Source organism: Sebastes umbrosus, chromosome 7 (assembly GCF_015220745.1).
Source record: "Sebastes umbrosus isolate fSebUmb1 chromosome 7, fSebUmb1.pri, whole genome shotgun sequence".
Classification (NCBI taxonomy): Eukaryota; Metazoa; Chordata; class Actinopteri; order Perciformes; family Sebastidae; genus Sebastes; species Sebastes umbrosus.
Genome location: NC_051275.1, coordinates 18,510,496 through 18,530,029, shown reverse-complemented (window position 1 = coordinate 18,530,029; position 19,534 = coordinate 18,510,496). Strand labels below are relative to the sequence as shown.

The 19,534-nt window shown below is 41.0% G+C and overlaps 1 protein-coding gene across 5 annotated transcripts in view; it reads right to left on the bottom strand.

Annotated features, from left to right (window-relative positions):
* The window catches only part of grik4 (glutamate receptor, ionotropic, kainate 4), a 334,598-nt gene extending 319,751 nt beyond the window's left edge, over positions 1-14,847 (bottom strand). Inside the window, exon 1 of one of the 5 annotated variants that reach the window (XM_037775509.1) lies at positions 13,809-14,847. The gene's annotated coding sequence lies outside the window, so the exon portion shown is untranslated. Of the gene's footprint in view, positions 1-9,279; positions 9,414-11,246; positions 11,354-13,808 lie in introns of those variants that run through there. The other 4 variants (XM_037775506.1, XM_037775510.1, XM_037775507.1 and 1 more) reach the window with 4 other exon arrangements.
* Between the last annotated feature and the right edge of the window lie 4,687 nt (positions 14,848-19,534).

Genomic DNA, 19,534 nt, shown 5'->3' with positions numbered 1-19,534 from the left:
GCGCTACGTGGGCACAGCAATTGCAAATTTGCACTTGTTTCTGATGTTCTGATGTTAAATTGCAAAATCAAAATGCAAATCATAAAAAAGAAAATGCATGTATTTTCTTAGTCAGCTATAGATATATACACACTGACATACAAATGAGTGATAAATTAAAAGAAAAAACAACATAAAGTGTCGTAGAACAGCTTCAATGCACCTTGGCGTAGATTCTGGGACTCTACTGAAGGGATTTACATCATTTTTTCAAAAAGATATGCCCTCATTTTATGTTTTAATGATGGTAGTGGAGAGTACTGTCTTACATACTGGTAGAAAATCTTCCACAGATGATCAATTGGGGTGAGATCTGGTGACTGTAAGGGCCACGGCACGCATCATTAGCATTAAACTACTCGGTGACCCTTCGTGCCCGGTATGAAAGCATCTGCCTTTGTTACGTTTCTCTACTAATCTATTCAGGTTTTTCCTTTAATTTGTCACCGATCTTTTCTGTGACCTGGCTTTAAAGATTGTAATTACTCCTTACTCTACCTACTCCCTCATTCCTTAAATCACTTTCTTCACTGCCTTTTGATTAATAGAAATCATGAAATTGTGCACAACAGTCCGGTCCAGTTCCAAACATGCTCCAAAACTTTGCTGTGCTGGCAGTTTGTTTTGAGTCTGATTTTCAGGGCTTTTCCACTAGTTGTTGTCTGTGGCAGTTAAATCAGGGAATGGAAATATCTGTATGCTGTGACTTGCTGCAGGTTCTTTAAAAATTGTCTGATTCCACAGTGGCTGACCATACACAGCCTGTACTACTGCTGCTGCTGCTCCAGAGTTGGTTTATTTTTTATCTTGAAGCCATTGGAGTCTCATAATAAAAAAGGTCTGCTGTCTATCTCCAACAGAATAAGTTCATGGCTCTACATGTTAAAGAAAATCCTGCCCTGGCACAATGCTGCTGGAAGGAAGATAATGTTTCACAAAGGACTATGAACTAATTTAAATAACTCTTTCCAGTGGAGAAAGAAAGGAATCATGTAGTAGAAGTTGTTTTTGGGACATCATGTCAGTATATTTCTGCCCTTTTGCACTATTTCCTGATTTAACTAAACAATAGCCACAGTCTGCATGACAAGGCCTAATTGCACTGTTTTTCCTGTAATGACGGACTGGTACATTAACTTAGCTACATTTTATGTCTCATAAGCACAATGACAGTGGTAAGACTCGCTGCTATGGCAACAAGTACCGTGCAGCCAGGATAGTGCTGCATAAAACTATGTAGGGGTTTCCTTGAGCACACTAAATTATAGGGATGTTAATAACTAACCATTTAACCGTTAATCAATACGAATTTTGACCAAATGATGCAGTTAAACAGTTAAAAGAAATATTAACATTTTTTTTTTAAAAAGCTGAGAAGTACTCAGAGGAGCGGCTTGTCACTTAAATGAGAATAACTGGTCCATCTTAAAGGTCAGCCCACCTTAAGTGAGCCAGAGTTGTTGCTAACTTCAAGGCTAATTCCTTCACCTCAATTGGCAGGTGGCAAACAAGACACAGGAACTTGGCTTGGGTCTTGAGGAGTTGTAGCATTTATTCATCGACAAATAAACTGTACACACACTGTGCACTGCTACATTCACAGCTATAACATTACTGCTAACGCCATACTCACTGTCACACACATGCTCGCTCTCTCTCTTTCTCCCTCTCTCTCGACCAGACACTTGCTAACGTTACTCCGGGCTTGCGATACATTGGCGGAAACCCTGACGTTATGCCAGGCAGACACACAGTTGACAACCTCGCAGCTAAACTAATTGATGCAATGGAGACTTAAGTGGCTGCATGTGTCCATGGCAATGCACGCAACATCGTGATTGCTACAGTAACTTTCCCGGACGGGTGAACTGGGGACTCAGTTGCATTGTTTTGTGCATACACTGCAGCGAGGTCGGCAAAAATAATTCAAAATTAGCATCCCTACTAAATTTCCTTTAGACATTAAGTCTGGTCAAAATGCAGCTTCTTGGGAGACAGTGTGATACAGAGCTCCATCATGCAAATGATACCGCACTGTATTTATCTCAGAAACAAAATCCCTTGCAGTTCAAGCCATCTGTGAAATTAGAGGTTAATCATGGATGATTACATCAGAAAAAAAGTGACTAACATTTGTCCAGTTCACTTGCATATCCTTTATTAGTTTACAACTTTAATGTGTTATTGATTTGCAGTGGTGAAAATCTAACCTCCCTTGTGGCATAATAATGAAGGCGAAGCTACAACAAGGAGACCATTTATCTGTGTCAACATAGTGCGAAGGGAAATTACACATCTCTCCCTTCCTTACGTTTGAGCCGGAGACTCGGGCCATTTCAGAGTCCATTACGCAGGCCGTCTTTGAAATCCACTGTGATGTACAGTGACCTAAAGGCTTTGTGAGACTGCGCGAATGAATGGCTGCCAACTGCCTGACTCAAGGCACCGGCTTTAGTTTACCTTCGAAGAAAACAATCAATATGCCCTCTCATTTGTACATGAGGAGGAGATTAGGGAGAGAGTGCATAAAAACAAACTTTACTTTTGAACTAAACTGAAGTTCATGTCGTTCATTAAAAATTAAAAGTCCTTACTGTATATGTTTCATGCATATCAATAATAGAGACCAAGTGGGAGTACAAGTACTTACATTTGGGTACTTGCGATACCGAGTACCGACATGAGTGCTTAATATTACCATTACAGTTCTAACAATGACTTTGAAAACGTTTTATTTTTATCAAATGTTCCTCACTTTCTGACTGTAACAAATTAAATATTCAACATAATACTGTTTTCTAATAATACATTTTCATTCAAAAGTAAACTTATTTTACTCAGATTTTATGCATACGGCGGGTTGTTCTTTACACTGACAGTTTTACTAAAATTAGATTTAAAAAAATCGCAATATATTGCCTTACTTACAGTATCGCAATATATTGAATCGTAACTAATCGTATCGCCAGATTCTTGCCAATACACAGCCCTAGTGCCTATAAGTATCTTTATACCAACAGAGACCGTGAGTCTGTGGCACTACTTCGTTGGCCGTGAATGGAAAAAAAACACATACCGTGTGTCCATCTAGGTCCTCTCCTTTCTCTTGAACGCAGGTAGGTCAGAATCCCTGCTTTTTCTTTATCTATGGCAGCCTGCCTTGCACATATTGTACCTCTCGTTTATCACTGTCTAAACAGTTGACAAGTAGTGCAGTGAATATGGATCATTTTAGACAGTCAGATGAACCTCTCCCAAAGGCACACTGTGCACACACAGGCAGGCAAACTGTCATAAGAAAAATAAGAAAATAAATAAGCTCATGAGGAATCGCATACATACTGTAGGTCAGTGATTCTGAACGACCAGGCCATGACCTGGTACTGGTCTGAGCTGTCCTTGCAACTGGGCCTCAAAGATGTTATGTGACAAAAGCAGACATCTCTGTGCAGCCTCTTCAACTTTTATCTCCACTGATCTATGTTTTTAGAAAGGCCCCCTGTAGTAACTCTCTCTCCTTCTGTTACATTTTGAAAACTGCTGAAGTGTATCTGAAAGATGATTTGTCTAGTGTGTACTGTTAGGTTGTCAAATGTCTTGTGCAAATGCCCCCTGAAGTACACCAGCATATGGGCAAATGACACATCTTTACCTGGCATTGGGTTGCCGTGTGCATGCTTCGGAGGCTCAAGGATGGATATGCGGTAGCTGGTTAACCTTCACAACTTTGGGGAGTTGGGCTCCCATGTCCAATCCATCAATTGATCAGGAACGCAATGAGACCATGAATCTTACTTCACTTTTCTTGTCAGCACATTGCAAATGATCCTCGCAGACGTAATATCATGTTTGCTCAGCCAGGCACTTATTTAAAATAGAGGTAGAAAACTGTACTTGGCTTTCCACTTCTATATATTTTTTTCTCTTTTGAGTGGACTTTTACTGTTTGTTTTACTCTTAGGTCTAATGTAGTAACAATTTTCCACTGGATGGATGTGGACAAACAGACCAATAGAGAGACTGGCTCACTATTGATGACTATTTACTAGCAATGTTTGCATGCATTTCAGAAAATACACTCCGTGGCCACTATATTAGGTACACCTATACAATCTAATGCAATCCAATACAACAGCTCTGCCATATAATCCACCTTTACAAAGCTTATAGTGGCTATTTGTAGTTAAAAGTGGACAGTTGTACTGGACTGTAGATAGTTTATAATATTCTTCCCCTTCATGTTTATAAATGGGGTGGGTCAAACATTAGAAACATCTCTCCAAGTACAGTCCAGTTCAACAACACTGCAAAGTACATCCTCAATAATAAACATATAGTTCATTTAGTGTCAATCAAAAGTGAACATTATTATCTTTGTAAAGGTAGGATTTATGGCTGAGGTTTTGTATTGGATTGCATTACATTTTACAGGTGTACCTAATAAAGTGGTCACTTTTCACCGCATGATGTGAGACACAATTCAAAAATTCATCCCTCTTTACTGCTTCTTCAGTTTGAAAGTCCATTGAATACAGAGGAATACTACAGTATATGCTTGTAGAATGTAACCTAGTATGAACTGATTTTGATCCCTGCAAAGGTACCTACAAATTGGGCTTTCCTGCAGCGTCTTGGCAGCAAGATCTTTCTGCTTTACTTTTTGCACAACCCAGATTGATTTAGGTTTGACTGAACATGAATCTGACTAAATGAATCAATTTTGACTTTTTTGTTTTACTGTAACTAAATCAATGCTGACCTATGCATGACAAATTAATATCTCCTCATTCATCTCAGTCAAAATGTTGCACACACAAAATGCCAGAGGCAGTGAGAAATAACATCTCCGACAATATGCTTCACAGTGGAAAGTGAATCTGAAGGTCTGGAGCTTAGTTTAAAAAAAGCAACATTGTTGGAAAGCTTGTTGTGCAGACACAATGTCAATGCCACTGCTTGTGGCAATGATCTTATTCCATAGGTGGGCAAACAACGGATAACTATTGCAAAGGAATGGTAGCCTCGACTAGGCTTGGGCGGTATTAGGGTATACCAGGGTATTTAGAAATCCTGACAGCATGATTTTCAATACCGTCATAAATACAGACGTTGCGCTTTCTATGATGCTGTATTAATGTGATGTATTGCACGCGCCAGCAGAGGTCGGTCTCTAGGGTGTAGCAGGCAGCTGAGCTCAGAAAGAAGGCGACTCAGTGTTTTGGGTTCAGTCTTCTTCAAACTACAAAAGTAGTTTAATAGCTACATGAGTTTATTCAACTGCCAGTCTGCCGCCACCACCTGCACATCATCTCCGTTCAGCCCACTGATGCGTCGTACCCGCATATGCCATTAGTGAGTGTGGTCGCAAGACAGAGAGAAAAGGGAGCGAGCAAGTCTGACATTATCATTAGCGTTAGAAATGCAGTGTGTGTACAGTTAAGGCTATTTGTCGGTGAATAAATGCTACAACTCCTGTGTCTTGCTTGCCACCTGCTGATTAAAGAGAAGGGGGATAGCCCCAAAGTTAGACACAAATTTGGCTCAGGCTCTTAAGGCCCTGACACACAAAGTCGACTGTCGGCTGTCGGACAGTTTGGGGCCGTCGGTCAGCGTCCGTCGGCCTAATTTTTGCGCTGAGTCCCGCACCATCGGCTCTAGTCTGCCCGCGTTGGAGGTTTTTTTCGGCCGATTCAGCATGTTGAAACAGCGGCGTCGGTGAAAGAAATCACTCTGATTGGCTGTTCAGCTTAAACAAATCAGTGCATGAAAAGAGAAACGGACGTGAGCAAAGCAAGCAAATGAGTAAAGTCAACTGGTTGCCTTTGTCGTCGCTAGTTCTGTGATGCTGGCTTGACGTCTCCCCAGCTTTAAGGTGAGGTGGCTTTTAAGATGGACCAGCTATTCTCATTTTAGTGACAAGCCGCTTCTCCGAGTTTTGCGTATCGCTCAGTAGCACCCCACCTCAACCTTGAAGACTGTCCAGTAATGTATAGTATGAGTGGAAATGAGGAAGGTGGAGAGGTATACCTGAGTTCCATTAGCATGCTGTGTTTATCATGTGAAGGCCATTATTAATGTAACCTTGAGCAAATGACTCCAGCAGCTATATTATCCCAATGAATATGTTAAATGTGACCTATTGGGGCAAGGAAGAAAACAGGACGCCTACTCAGCAGGAAGGAAAAGTGAGCTTCAGTTTTTTAAATATACCTTATTTAATGTGCACTACAGTATGTGTGAGCATTCAGTCATGAGTGTGAGCATGCTGCAGTGGCGGCTCGCTAAATGAAGTGGAACAGATGCAGAGCACGACGGGAAGAGACTTTGTTAAGGACTAGTGATTGTCACTCTAGCCCTCACTGAGGCGGAGAGCAGCTGATGGTAATTAACCTTCAACACAATCAGCCAAGACCCCGGAAGGCAATGTCACACAAACCCTGAGAGCCGCGTCGTGTATTCACACATGTAACACACCTGTAAATTAAAGGAAATGGAATGCCAATATTTCTCTGGTATTCATGCGGCGCAAAGCTAAAATTAAACCAATGGTGTTATAGTAAAGGAAAAACCTTTGAATATATACTGAGAGGATATTTTCTGTACAGAACCCAGGAGTGGCCACAGGAGAAAGGAAATCTGTATTCTTACTACATGAAAGGCACAAGATGGTACTAATCATGTCTTCTTATTTTGGGTTGTCTGAGTGCACAATATACATACTGTTGCCCATGGTTGGGTATCAAGAACCGGTCCCAAAATTCAGATTCTAAAGGAATCATTAAGAAATTAAAATTAAAATTCTGCTTACCGGTTCCTGAACAACTACACACTGGCGCTCTTTCTGGACTGGATGACGCCGCACAAAGCGATCCATTTAGTTTTTTGTTGTGTCATGCCACCATGGAAATAAGAGTCAATAAGAGTTGCAAGTTTTGTTCTCTACTCCGATCGCCAATACCTGTTTGCTGGTCATGTCTAGAAGGTAACCCACAAGTTGCGAAAACTCTCGTGAGACTAGCAGTTCTTCAACCTATCCTAACCTTAACTATTCAAGGTCAATGCCGAAGTGCAGCAACCGTCTCTCTCTCTCTCTCTCTCTCTCTTGCTCAACCACACACTCACTACTCACACAGTACACAGAAACACTATACGCACTGAGCTATGCTCTAACCCCAGTCATCATTCTCAAGCGAGTCATATGTTTTTCTCCAAGACGCAATGAATGTTCTTTTAAGTTTCAATTCGTATACTGACCGCCAATTAGGGCTGGACTATATATCGTTTCAGGATCAACATAGTCACATCGCAGGATGTACAATGTCGGCAAATTAACTCAAGCACGTCATGCTACAACTTTTTTGCTGCTTGATACAAAAGGAAAACTCCCATGGTTCTCATTTTTCTATGACTAAACCAGTGTTTCCCATTAATTACCTAAAGTCAAAGTAGGCCCAGCCTGGCTATAGTTGGTCGGCTCCTACCGTGAGCTTTACAGCACCCCTCGCTCCTAATTTATAATCAGCTATAATGGGGCAGTCATTTTGGACCGGGAACACAGAGTTATTTAACACAAGGGTTAAATGTGCTCATGCTTAAAAGCTTCTACTCGTCAAGTGTCAAACATAATTAGTTCAGTGCACTTGATTGAAATGACTTCATTATTTCTTTACAATTGAGATGTATTTAATGGATGTTTCTTCAAAAGGAAGAAAAAAGACAGGCTGCATTTCCCACTAATGTAGACAAATTAAGGTGCCAGCTAATGACAGTAATCTACTGGATTCACACACTGCACCGTACCATACATCGCTGACTCTGACTGACCAGAGTGTGATGCTGGAGAATACGTAATGGATAATGTACAGCGAGCCGGTCATTCGCAGAGGAGTCTCTTATCACCCTGAAGAGGATTCTTTCACAACAATGACCCGCTAGCTGTACATTCTCCCACTTATTAAACGGCTACTTACTGAAGAAATCAATATTTTGACGCAAAAATGGTCCGCCAGAGTTTGACATCAGAGCTGCGCCCATAGCAACGGTCTGTTATACATAGCAACGGTCTGTAATACAGAAATTACAGACCGCAGAATGCAGTGGTTAACCAGTCAGAATCGAGTATTCAACACAGCCGTGTAATAACATGAGACAACATATACCGCAAATTAAATTATTATAAGAGTTACAAATCTGTCATCCGAGGTCATATTTGCTTCATCTTTCTGACCTTTCATCCAATCACAGTAATGTCTCACAGAACGGTGATTCAGATGTGTGAATGATGATGATGGATGATTCTTCAAATGAAAGGTGTTCACCCTTGCTTTCTAAGTGCCAATTCCTTAATTATCATTATTTGTTTTGCTGGTAATAATGTAACATATATCAAATAGTAGAAGGCAACTGAATTACCATAATCATAAATATTCTATGTATCTTATATTAGGGATTTCCAGAGCCAATCTGCAACATCAGTACTGGGGCTAATCAAGGCTTTTTATGATTGCTCTATATATTTAGTACAATCTCAAGTAATAAAGCATATAGGATATAAAGCCTGATCCACTTCCATTCATTTGTTTATTGCAGTCTAGACGCCAGCAAATAGCCGCCTATGGGCCAAATCTGGTCCCTGATCAAGCTATAAATCTATGCATGTTACAAGGACTACACATCCACGCTGGATAATGTATGGGCTATTTCCAAGTGGATTAAAACTATCAATATTCAAACAAACAAAGGAATTAAAAACATAAAGATCTGCGTCTCTGCTGCAACAATAAACCAGCAATGGCCCCCCATGTGCTGAAAAACTGGCCCTTGAATGAACCTAATTGCCAACCACTGCTCCAGGTATGCCAGCTGTCAACAATGCTCCATTGTGCTCGGTTAGCAGTGGAACTGTTTCGTAACGCACAGCATTGCAAACGAGCGAACTCAGGAGCGCACAAACAAATAAACAGCAGCCAGTGAGCAAAATGAGCAGAACCACTCCACCCGTCTCAGAAATTGAGCCATGAAACGGAGCCATGAAATTCACAAAAAGGCACAGGAGGACACAAAAATTAAATTTGCACCAAATGGCAATGGGTATAATCTACCAAAATTTGCACCTCCACCAAGCGCAGCACGAAAACAGAGCCATAAAGCCTTACTAGTGCCACTAAAAATAGAAATCTGGTATCTTGGTGTGAAAAACCAGAAGAGGAATAGCCTTAACATCTGTGACAGAGACTTTACCTGTAGGCCACGTCTGTTTACTGAGCCCCCTTCTTGCTTGATAACAGGCCTGCTGCTGGTCTGGGACACTTGGACTAGCCCTGTCTGCGCTGTCGTGATGCTGAAGTGGGTTGTGTCAAGCTACGCTGAGCTGCTGTTCCTTCCACTCCTCTACAGTACTCTATTAAAAGCAAATTAAATATTTTCTAACATCTGTTGTGGGTGGATGATTTGTTAAAAGTAACAACAACAGAATGCATTTAAAGATGACTGAAGGCACTACATGTCTGCAGCAAGTCAAGTCAATTTCATTTACACAACTCAAAATCCCAAATCTGCCTCAAAGGGCTTCCAATAGAAGGCAATGAATGCTGTGTATTGTGTTATTTGTTTCCGTCTATTTAGGGCTGAGAAATAGCTCAACACAATGTTCGCACAGTACAATCAAATAATGTGATCATGTCGTGTTCAAATTAATGATGCAAAGCAAATTGTAGTTGAAAATGGACAAAATTTGTCATGGAAGATTTTGTTTTAATCTATTTTGAAATTAAATAAACAGTGAAACATATTTCATTGCATTAAACATCAGTTTGATCGAGAATATAATTAATATCCTTCAGAAAAGTTGTCCTGTCTCTCTCTCCTGCTTTGACTTCAGGAAATGCAGCCAGGGGTGACTTTTAATGAATAGTAATACTACTAATAATAATAGTAATATATACATGTATTCATTATAAGTCATTACAAATAACTGTGTTCAATCTAATTCATCCAACCAAGTCAATGTAGTTAGTGGTTCAGGTCAACACTGTTTTATTCAACAGTGAATGCTGGTAAATAAAAAAAGCTTGCTAGAATTGGCTTTTAAATTCTGCCCAAGCAGTACTTCTTGTTGCAACTGGATATAAAAGTCTTACAATGTCTTTATCCTGTTGGTTAAAGGGACTGTTTGTAACTTCTTACACGTATAAATCAATCCGGGTCGGTGTCCCATGCGCGCTCGCATGTGGCTACGCTGTTCAGACTCAGACTCCAACACAAACTACACGGAAGCACCAAAACCGCAAAGTTATATCTAGTGAAGCCCGTCTTGCAAAACAGTGTTGGCCGCGGTCGGAGGACGCGGGGGAGACCGTAGCTTTGGTCTCCAGGGCCGGAGTCTCTGCTCCTCTGCCTGCTTGCCTTCACTCACACTCCGCGCTCGTTCTCGCAAATCTGCTCCCCCGTCGAATAGTGATTCCCTCCTGTTAAAGGGACTGTTTGTAACTTTTTAAGCGTATAAATGTACCGGGTCGGGACACATGCGCGTTCGCATATGCGCACTCGTGTTTGGCAGGAGCCTCGTCTCCTCTGCCTGCTTGCCTTCACTCAGACAGCGCGCGCGTACTCGCTCCACCTCTAGACGTGAACGCCGCTCACTCCACACTGCAGAAGAGTTAGTTTAGCTCTGAGAATATCTAGTGAATGTACAGGGGACGTTTGTGCAGAAATAAATGCTGCAGCTCCTCCAGACCAACAGAGGTTTTCCGTGTCTTGTGAAGGGACGGGGCTCTGCAGAGAGAAACGTTGTTGTCTCGTTACCGACCGGGTGCCGGTGTCTCCCTGCTCTCTCCGGCTGCGGGAGGAGGGAGACGGTTTTCTCGCTGCGGAGCCCCTACTGCCTCAGCCTGCGCTGAGGCAGTAGAAGCAAACACAGCATCAGCAGTGATTCATGGAGAGACCTTCGTCTGGTCTGCTAACATTACTGCCAAGCAGCTGAAATATAGAGTGATATTGTGGTTTTAGCTGATATGTGTCGCCTCACTGTTTTGAGCGATGCTCGCTCATGTCTATGTAGAGCGAGCACAAGCACGAGCCCGACGCTGACTTTCATTGATTTCATGGCCACAGGTGTCCACGAAATATATCCCAAACTGAAGCGGAAATGAGCTATTTGCTGGAATATTCTTCAACACAAGCAGGAAACTAAATTTAAACTAACATACCTTCATTAACCTTGCGCACCTTTTGGTCTTTTCAGTGACTTTAGTTGGCAAAACTGTCGTTGTTTTTTTTTCCTAAACTTGAACACCTGAACACACTTTCATGGTGTGTTCATGAACCTTGGAAAAAAACGGAGATATGGGGTTGGACCTGGACCATGAACAAAACAGTACCTACCCCTCAAGTCTGACTCATGTCCTCATTATGGACCTGACCTGCATCAATTCACTTACTGTATACATCACAAGCCTCAGTGATTAGGCTATACATTTAATGTTCATTATCAGCCTCAGTTATTCAATAATATTGCTTTCAGAATGGTTTACGATGACTTTATATGCTCCATGTTAATACATAAATAGATAAATTAGACTCTCACACACGTAGAGTCCAAACATTCATATAGCTTAACTAAAGGTCAACTATCTTTCTCTGGACATTTCTTCCTCCGTGGATTGAGTTTGGTCCATTGTCATGCAGTTGCAATTTCAGTTGTCATCTCATAAAAGTAGTTTTAATAGCTTTTGTTTTAAAATGTAACCATCTGGCAGCACCTGCAATTTGAGTATAGCCTAAATTTGGTCATCCTAATGACTAATCCCCCACATGCTGGTAACCTACTGCTGGCTTTCAAAACTCACTCTCTGTTTTGGAACAAAAACTGCTAGAACTAGATTTGCAGGACAATAAATTGTTGATATGCACCCAATCCATAATTGCATGTAGCCAATCCAAGATGATCACCATTCCCCAATTAATGAGCTGTCAAACTTTAAGTGTTCCTTTGGGGCCATCAGCTGTAGCATTTGGCATCAAATACTGCGTGGACCTGAATTGTCAAGCTGTGGGTAAACTTATGAACGTGAAATTGATTCTGTAGTGCGGATATCTGACTTATAACACGACGGCCAGCAAAGCAGTTTGTGTTTATGGATGCAGCATTTATTCATTTTGGGATCAACACAAAGTACTTGAGCTTGCAGAAATGCGAGCCTCAGCTGGCACCAGTGTCGCACTAACAGGTGGTTACAATGCAGCTGCCAACAAAGTTCTCAGCAAATATTTTGCTGAAAACTGGAGAATAAGCAAAGTACAAGTACACAAGAAAAGACAAATTATTAAGAAATAGTAGGATCAAGCTTTTACCGCTTCAGGGGTGTATAGAGGAAGCCAAACCCACATAAAAAACATCACACATTTGGAAAGCAGAAACAACATCTGAGTCGTATTCATTGTTAATTTATAGTGTGTCATATTAACAAGGATAGTCAAACCGTTAATTCTGCAGATGCAAGTCTTTAATAGACACAAGCATTTGGTGAAAACAGCTTACATCTGCTGTTTTTATTTTTGGTTATCACCATTTTACTGCCAGGGGGGGGGTCAAAAGCTACCCACATTTTAATTCATCACTGCGTCAATTCACACTACATTAAATTCTTTGACACACATAAACAAAAAGGCTTTTTTGTTTGTTTTGGCATCAGCAGCAAAAACCTGTGGATGCCACTAAGTGGAGCCAAAAAAACAGGCACTAAATTGAACCACAAGGTGGTGCCAAAAAAGAGATCCACAACAATCCTCTCTCAGTAAATCTCATTATGTTCAGTTATTCCTTCTTTGTTTCCTTATAATTAAAAAAAAATCAAATGAGTAAAAAGTCCAAACTCAAAGTCTGTAAAGGAGTGTTAAATCAACACTTGAACCAAACCACAATCGATCATCCTCCTTAATGAATTTACGCTTGATCTGTATCACTCCACTTCAATTGAGCACTTTATCACAAGTCGCCCTCTCATCCGTCACGACTGAGACGTCCTCGGCCTCTGCCTCCGACCAATTAATGATTTGTGAGCTGTTATCTGAGCTCTGGTCTCCAACCAATCTCTGCTGCACAAGGAGGAGACCCTTTTTTTTTTATATCCCCATTGAGCCCAACATGCAACAATTTGGCTCCAGCAGGAGTTTACCAACGCAACTGGCACATAAAAGATGAGAAAAAGGTGTTTGGAGTCAGAATCAGACAGGTTTAAAACCTTCACTAAACATATGATGGAGAATGAATGTCTCAACTTCTGCTGCACAGTGAAGCATTAGCCTGCAAAAGGAGGTTGACGCAGCGTATATCTTCATCCAAACTGGCATTACGCACACAGTTATCCATATGGTGATCTTTAAAAAAAAAAATACTAAAAAAAAATACTGAAAATCAGTTAGTGAAGGGGCGACTACAAAAAGGAATAGAAACAATGGAAGATATATTCATGCTTTAATAGATAAATAAAATAAAAAAATAAAAAAATATATATATTTTGGTTGTATTGTGGATGTAGGTTTGTATGCGTTTTAAATAAATCCAATAACACTACCACTAATAATAACCACAATATGCACAGTACTACTATTAATATTTGGAGTAATATGGAGAAATGCCAAAACATAAACCATATGGAAACAGCAAAAGGGAAAAAGTAGAATACATATGTTAGCAGTACTAATGAAGCTGACAAATGTGATGATCTTTAATGCATTGCAGCATTTTTTACTTTAAAAACTTGTCTTACCTGCTATACGTGTGCTCCTTTTTGTCCAGTTCCTGAAATATATTCTCTATTATAGTTTGTCTCGGGTTTCGGTGTGGAGTTGCCTGCAGAAAGACGTCGTTTTTTTGCAAGAAAAGCGTAATTGCAACTCAAATCCCCTCCTGTATATAGTTCTCTGGATGTTGTGGGCAGATAGATGAGCAGATAACATCAGCAGCAGCAGCAGTCCAGTTCAATTTGATCTTTAGATGATAAATAATCTCCTGTTTTGTGGGGCATTAGCGCGCCCCCGTGAATAAAAAAGCATCCACATCCCCAAATAGTTGGAAAAAAAAATATATATGCAACCTCCTCCTCACTTTATCCCCCCTGAAGAAAAGAAAAGCAGTCCTTTTGGTGGGGTGTTTTATTTCTCCTGTTTAATCTTCAGAGATCTGATAGGCCCTATACTGAACTGGGAGGTCTAAATATAGTATTATAGGCTTTATTCTAACGATGCCGGTGATGCTGCTGCGTATCCTGCATCCTCACTTACCAACCAAGCAGTGATGGGAATAAGAGCGCAAAGAGAGAAAAAGCCAGGCAGTGATTTCGCTTTGTTGCTGTTAGTCCTCCTTCAAACACGCTCTCTGTCCAAAAAAAACACCTCCTTTTTTTACATCTTGTGTTTTATAGTATAGATGTATAGTCCCGTATACAGCCGGCTGTATCCACTGCGGTCCGGTGGAAAGAGAGATGCAGAGCAGACTGAGGTGCAGGCGAAGTCTCGTCCTCCTTTTTTCTTGCGTGCACACACACTCTCACAGTCAGAGGGGATTTTTTTTTTTTTTTTTTTTGGTGCCTCCTTCCTATAACACCGACAGCTGACCAGACGTGGAGAGGAGAGGAAGACGCTCCGGACTCTTGGTGCATTTATGGGAGCGTCAAAAAACTCCCGAGCTTGTCAGAGATGCGTTTTTCTTCAACATGTGAACGGAAAAGCTCATCTGACAATGAAAGAAAATGCACATATTAACGAGAATTAGTGCGTCTTTTATAACCCTCTGATACCCACAATAGAGCATTTTTTTTGTCTTTTTATCTATGTCACATAGAAGTGGTGTACATCATCTATAAGCTGGGAACCTGAAGATTAATATGAGATGCAGATCAGCCCTGTGTGTCAAGTTGTTCTAGTCATATATAAGAATTAGACATGAATGAATGGATGATTTTATTCAGGGTTAGAACATTATGTTGGAAGTATATGATGCCAATTTTTGTCTTTTTATTAGGGGGGGTACAATGGTTCTTTAAGGGGAGATAAGCAGGTCAACAGTAGATGTCATATAGAAGTGGTGTACATCATCTGAAAGCTGGGAACCTGGAGATTCATTTGAGATGCAGATCAGCACTGTGTGTCAAGTTGTTCTCGTCATAAATCAGAAATAGACATGAATGAATGAATGAATGAATAAATTATTTTATTCAGGGTTTAGAACATTATGATGGAAGTATATGATGGCCATTCCCATGCTCTATTATGTCTCATAAATTGTTGCAATACAATACGATACAATACGATACGATACTACACAACTTTATTGTCAGTTTGCACTGAAAGTCATTTTGCATCCATAGGCAGCTCAGTTTGAGAAGGAGTACACATACAATAGACATACTGTTGCCATAGACAGACAGACAAGTAAGACCCATCAGACAAAAAAAACAAAAACACATCACAATTATTCATACATAACCCATTACAAAATTACCATCCATCCTCTGGATTTACATGTCTTTAGCAGCACATTAATTATTATTTAGCAACAAGATGGACTGATGGACAAAAGCGTTCTTTAGCCTGATGCAGGTTAAATGTGCAGTAGGGACACTGAATCGCCTCTTGGAGGGCAGAAGTTGATATTCCCCATTTAAAAACATGTAAGGAATCAGAAGAGATGCTGTTGGCCAGTCTGAGCATACGCTTGTTGTGAGCTGCTTGAAAGGAGCATAGAAGTGGTGTTCATAATCTTAAAGCTGGAAACCTGAAGATTAATATGAGATGCAGATCAGCACTGTTTGTCAAGTTGTTCCAGTCATAAATCAGAAATAGACATGAATGAATGAATTATTTCATTCAGGGTTTAGAACATTATGATAGAGGTATATGATGTCCATTCCCATGCTCTATTATGTCTCATAAGTCGTTGCAGCAATTTTTGGGGTTGATACCATTTGTTACACAGATTTGGTGCTAAATTTAACCATTTTTTACCAATCGAGAATTAATAAAAAATGATCAAAAATCCCTCCAAAATACCACATTAAGACACCAAGACCTTGAGGAACACCAAAGAAAAAAGCCATGCTGTGATTTGGTTTCAAAAACGTTTTTATATTTTGAGATTTCATCAAGAACCGCATTTTTCGTTGATTAAATGACGAGCACTTCTGCTCTGGAAACTGCTCAGAAAGCCCCATGCTGTCAATCTACCTAGGAAAGCAATCCGTCCTCTGAATAGTCTAGGTCTGTAGTTTGTGGCTGTAAAGTTTCATGAGGCTGTGATTATCCTAGAGGTCACCACAGGTCATTTTATACAGTGACGTCAAATTTAAAAAAAAAATGTTCTCACTACAATGAAATGGCTACTATCGGGACTAACATCATCACACGTGAATACAATTGGGCTCATTGGATCCACAAGAGTCTCAGCTTTACAGTGATACCCAATTTATGTAATTCCAAAACTGTTTAGGGACCCCAGTATGCAGAAATATTCAAGCACATCATTTTAGAATAGGTGGAAATAACACATTTATACTGCATACAAAACAACTGCATGGTTTTAGCCCAAAACTGCACGTTATAGCGTCCTTCCTGACAAGCTATTATGAAATGGTTGGTACCAATGGATTCCTTAGGTTTTAAGGCTTAGGTGTAGTTTCATATGAAATCCATACCTTCACTCTAGCTCTAAAAGTGAACCTGCTACGGCTTCTGAAAGACAGTAAAGTCGGTCGGGATGGCGGATCTCAGAGGGTTAACATAATGGCTGTATAAACTGGAGGGGTCAGCAGTGGTTACAAATAATAATGAGATCATGAGGCAATAAAGTCACAAAAAATAAATGTGCAGAGAGGAATTATGTCTTTGCACAGCACATCACTTTGATGCAACTTGCCATAAATAAATGTATTCCTATCTGTTTACTGCACCCCAGGGCAGGTGACAATGTAAACACATTTTTTATGTATCTTAAACCCAGTCCACTGGGAATGCAGCAGCAATATTTGTAGGGCACAGACAGAGCAGCAACAAGGTGTTCTCTCTACTGAACAAGTGAAAAGTACAATACACCCCCTACAGAACACTTCCTACTGACCTTATCACCAATCAACAAACAGCCTACAGCCTTGGCTTGCACTTTTACATCTGTTAAGATCTGTGGGGATTCAATGGGTCAACAATAAGGTCATGCTGTTGCTCCGTCTTGCCCTTTGGCTGGTTGTTGGTTAAGCTTTTTTTCTCACACATTTCCAGCCCTCATCACCTCTCATTGTGCAGTGGGAAGAAAAGCTATACAATTGAAAGGGATGTCCATTTTGTAAGAAGTAGATGAATCACATGTAGTAAAAATATAAGATTGATGTAACTTGGCATCTGAGAATAATGTCTTGACACTTTCACGCCACCCCACTCTCAGTGGACCCACCAATCATGCCGCACAGCTCCAGAGAGATACTGAAGAGCAGCCTATCCACATGTAACCTTATTGCTCAAAAGAGAATTGCTCCGAGAACCGGGGAATCGTGTCACGTAAGCAGGATGGGAGGAAAATAAGTTGAGGGATGCTTTTCCCATGATAGCAGACTGGTGATGTATTTGTTGCATTGCTCTTGGATCCCAACCACACAAGGGTTCTTTATTCCTTAGAAATCACTTGCAGCAGCAAGGTTTTCACGGGCGTGTTTAGATATAGCCTCAGGAATAACAGTGAATGAATGAATTACACCGTTATAGGCACAAACACAGTAGCAGATTTTCCATATCCTGTAGTGCATTATCACTGATGAAAATTTGCATACCATACAGTCAGCTATGTGTCGAGGTAATTTATGATCTATTATTGATTAAAAATGAAATCAGCATGCTTCAAGTGGGACTCAATGAAGTGGCGCCCATAATCAACATCCCATTATGTGTGGCCAGAATGGAAACATATTGGGGTGTTTGTGTCTAGTAATGCAGGCCGAGAGTTATATTAATTTTTCATAAGACGCCTGGGACGAACACAAAGTTATGCGAATATGTATTTGGCTATTTGCTATTCTCCAAACGTATTGGCTAAATCACTGTTATTATCTTGCATATCAGGAGCGTGTCCCTGCTGACACAAAATGCAAACATAGCAGGTTGATCTGAAAAAAGAAGACATGCTGTCACTCAATAACAAGCAGGAAGAGTCACTAGCTGCTTCAGGGGATGTCAAGATGCAGCAGAAGCAGAGATATCTTTATTTATTCCATGCATTTTTTTTTTCCTTCCTTGTCAAAAACTGGCGCACAAATTACCCAGAATGCAACTCGACCACAGACAGTTTGGTTGGAGATTTGGGTGTGTTACGCTGGCAGTGGCTAATGTAGCCCTGACCCACTGGCCTCAAGCAGAGATGGCCAGTTTCAATAGATCAAATATAATAGATAGATAACATGTTTGCCATGGGTCCTAATTTAAAGTATCACTCAGTCAGTCAGTTTCAAGGAGACAGACGCACTCATGTGCTCTGTCTATTTTCCTTTTACACAATATGTAAATTAACTGTAGCTTTCCTAAAATAATAATAATCTGTTTATTTTTCTGTAGCTGACATCAATTACACAAACTGATAATGTTTTGAGAAGAAATAAATTAACATTTTACTTTGATGGTTGTTTTTTACAGTAGTTTATTCTTGGGTCTCCAGGGACCCCAGTCGGTAGTCCTTCTACAGTATAGTGACCAACTGGGTCGAGTATAGCGAGCGACTGGGTCGAGTATAGCGAGCGACTGGGTCGAGTATAGCGACCGACTGGGTCGAGTACAGCGACCGACTGGATAGAGCGACCGACCGACTGGGTGGAGTATAGCGACCGACTGGGTCGAGTACAGCGACCGACTGGATAGAGCGACCGACCGACTGGGTGGAGTATAGCGACCGACTGGGTCGAGTACAGCGACCGACTGGATAGAGCGACCGACCGACTGGGTGGAGTATAGCGACCGACTGGGTCGAGTACAGCGACCGACTGGATAGAGCGACCGACCGACTGGGTGGAGTATAGCGACCGACTGGATAGAGCGAGCGATCGACTGGGTCGAGTACAGCGGCCCACTGGGTCCAGTATTGCGACCCACTGAGTGAAGTGACCGACTGGGTCGAGAATAGTGACTGACTAGGTTAAGTAGCGAGCGACTGACTGGATAGAGCTACCGACCGACTGGGTTGACTATAGCGACTAACTGGATCCAGTATAGTGACTAAATAGCGACTGGATAGAGCAAGCGACCGACTGGGTCGAATATAGTTACCCACTGAATCGAGCAACTGGATCTAGCGAGCAACCAACTGGGTCGAGTATAGCGACCGACTGGATAGAGCGAGCAGCCCATTGGGTCGAGCGAGCGACTGGATAGCGCTTTATTCTATCATTGTAATTTTTCATGACTTTGTCAATCAATTTGTTCCTAATGACTTCAGATCATTGGTTTCTGTTTCTGTTGTAAT